The 3,359-nt window shown below is 38.6% G+C and overlaps 1 pseudogene; it reads left to right on the top strand.

Moving 5' to 3' along the window:
- The window catches only part of LOC107675743 (rap guanine nucleotide exchange factor 1-like), a 46,562-nt pseudogene that overhangs the window by 34,190 nt on the left and 9,013 nt on the right, over positions 1-3,359 (top strand).

Here is a 3,359-nt window from a genome sequence, read left to right as displayed (position 1 = left end):
TCAATGTTTGTGAAAGAAGTCTCTTCTGCTCACCAAGGCTGCATTTATTTGGTCAAAAATACAGTAAAAACTCTAATATTGTGAAATATTATTATAATTTAAAATAACAGTTTTATGTGAATATTTTCCACATGATCCTTCAGAAATCATTCTAATATGCTGATTTGCTGCTCAAGAAACATTTCTGATTATTGTCAATGTTGAAAACAGCTGTGCAGCCGAATATTTTTGTGGAAACTATAATATTTTTTTTTTCAGGATTCTTGGATAAATAGCAAGTTCAAAAGAACAGCATTTATTTGAAATAGCAATCTTTTGTAACATTATAAATGCCTTAACTGTCACTTTTGATCAATTGAATGTGACCTTCCTGAGTAAAAGTATTAATTTCTTTCAAAAGCAAACGTTTGAACCAGTGTTAATTTTGTTGACAAATAATTTTCGTCATAATGTTCGTCAACTACATTTTTTTCACTGACGACAACGAGATGATAACGAGCTAAAACTCTTTTTGAATGACAAAAACTATGACGAAAATATATTGACATTTTCGTCAATGAATAAAAACGAGACGAAAATGTTAGGGCGGGACGAATTGTGAAGAGATTCATTCAATTTCAGAACGAATCTGCTGCATTTTAGGAGGTTAGATGCGTACATGAACCGGCGGGACATAAGCTAAAATACACTTGCTGCACGTCGCATAAAATGTTTAAAAATGTCAATATGTGGGAGTAGTGTGTCACAGCAGTTAAATCGGTGTCTATCATGATAAAACCTTAATATCAAACCTATATAATGAGTTTGGAAATTTTGGAGAAATGCTTAATAAATGCATTACACTGTAACTAAACCCATTTGATTTTAGCCGACTAAATTTACTGTAGATTTAGTCGACTAAAATCTTATGATATTTAGTCGACTAAAACTAGACTAAAACTGAAAACAATTCAGATGACTAAAATATGACTAAAACTAAATGGCATTTTAGTCAAAAGTCTATGACTAAAACTAAATCAAAATTTGCTGTCAAAATTAACACTGGTTTGAACGGTAGTGTACGTGTGATTGATTGCCCTCTTGGTGTTGTCTGTGTGTCAGTCTGGTGGAGTTGACCGAGGACATCCTGCGGCAGTTGATGGATCTGGTCTTCCGGCTGGTCTGTAATGGAGAGCTGAGTCTGGCGAGGGTCCTGCGAAAGAACATCCTCGATAAAGTGGAACAGAAGAGGCTCCTGCGGCACATGCACATGCTCAAACCTCTCGCCGCACGGGGCGTCTCTGCCAGGTAAAGGTCCAGTTTCAGGGGTCATCGGGACGGTTCTCATCTGTGCGGGGTTGTGTGTTTAATCGGCTCTTTCTCCAAAGGCCCGGCACGCTGCATGATTTCCGCAGTCATGAGATCGCCGATCAGCTGACGTTGCTGGACGCCGAACTGTTTTACAAGATTGAGGTAACACACACATACTGTTTTACTTGATATAGTAATGGGAAAAAAGGAGTTTTGAGATTTGTGAGTGTAAAAAGTAATACCTGCTGTTATCGCTGGCATCTCTTTCTTCAGATTCCTGAGGTGCTGCTTTGGGCGAAGGAACAGAATGAAGAGAAAAGTCCAAATCTGACCCAGTTTACAGAGCACTTTAACAACATGAGCTACTGGTACATATTTACAGATACCTGCTACACCTTCAAAATGACATATGCTTTCTATATATGCATATTGCACACAAACATTTCTCAAAACAGCATGCTTGTGTGTGATTGGCTGGCTTTACACTCAATTTGCCAGCAAACAAAGTTGTGTACAAGTACCCAGGCTGATACAAGGATTACTTATGAGGAAGAGCTAGGGTCTGGAATTGTGCAAATGAATTTTGAAGTTACCTTTTTACTTGTAATTTTCCTTAAACACAATGTAGACATTATGAAATCCATTGTACAGTATTTTTTCCCAAATTCCATTTTTCCTGCTTAAATGTTCTGGATTCCTTTTTAATGGTTAAATGTTAATAATCAAAAAGCATTTTTAAGTGATTGAAATCATGACATACAATTTAACAGCAATTTATTGAAAGTATAACAAAAAATTAATTTTTAAATCCCTATTAAAACTTTAATTTTCTTCCCAAATTCAGTTTTCCATTTAATTTTTTTTTTTATTTATAATGGGTTAATGGTTTAATTAAATGTTAATAATCAAAAAGCATGTCTAATTAGTTTAATTCATAAAATAATTTAATAATTTATAAAATAAAAAAGAAAGAAAAAATAATATGTCCCTTTGAAGTTTTTCTTTTTTTTTTTCAAAAATTCTATGTTGTCTTTTGTAATGTTTCTGGATTTAATAATTATGCCATTTTTAAGGTTCCTAATATTGTTTTGGAGTCTCCTACAATAGGCCTACATGCATGCAAGTTCAAAAAACGTTTTCATTTTCTCAAAATATGCATTTGATATCACCTCATTTCCCAACGATTCGTTCGGAGCGGTTCTAAGATTCAGTCTTCTAAACCCCGCCTTTCCGTGAGCCTACTCTGCTCTGATTGGTCAGATGTCCCAATCAGATAACAATAACATCTCGGTTACGTATGTTGAGATGCTGCGATGACGTCATCGCTTTGGGGAACACCTTCGGTGTGACGAATGTCTGAAGCCCTTATACCATCACGCCAGTTCATTGGCCAAATAGCGCTTAGCACCGCCCCCAAAGCGCACGTAAGTGAGCTATATAGCGTGCTGCGCGCTATTTTCATCAGATTTCACTGATTTACAAAGGAAGCTCTATCAAGGTACGGAACGGCCGAGCATCGCAGCATCTCGTTCCCCTACTCGGGGAACCAAGGTTACATACGTAACCGAGATGTTCCGTCTCATAGGCTCACTTCGATGCTGCAATGACGTCATCGCTTTGGGAAAGCTATACCATAACGCCTGACGTACCGTAGATAGCTAGAAGACCAAGGAAAGCGTCTGCTCAAGCGGATAAGACCCGGGAGCCAGGAGCCATCCCTACGTCCAGACTATAAAACTTGATGAATGTGCTAGGAGAGGACCATCCTGCCGCAGCACAAACATCTTCCAACGAAGACCCTTTAAAGAAGGCCTGAGAAGAAGCCACTGCTCTTGTAGAATGAGCACGCACCCCTAGAGGCGAAGTCAAGCCACGCGCCTCATAGGCCAAAGAAATAGCCTCCACTATCCAGTGTGACATCCGCTGTTTAGTGACAGCAGAACCTCTGTTCTTACCACCAAAACACACGAACAACTGATCAGATCTACGCCACTGAGCCGTGCGGTCAACGTAAATCCTAAGTGCCCTAACCGGACAGAGATTCAGGGCAACTGACCCCTCCTCGGCTG

The sequence above is a fragment of the Sinocyclocheilus anshuiensis genome, unplaced genomic scaffold (assembly GCF_001515605.1).
Source record: "Sinocyclocheilus anshuiensis isolate Anshui unplaced genomic scaffold, SAMN03320099.WGS_v1.1 scaffold708, whole genome shotgun sequence".
In the NCBI taxonomy this organism is placed as follows: domain Eukaryota; kingdom Metazoa; phylum Chordata; class Actinopteri; order Cypriniformes; family Cyprinidae; genus Sinocyclocheilus; species Sinocyclocheilus anshuiensis.
Note: the sequence above shows the minus strand (reverse complement) of the source record. Positions and strands in the feature narration are given on the sequence as shown.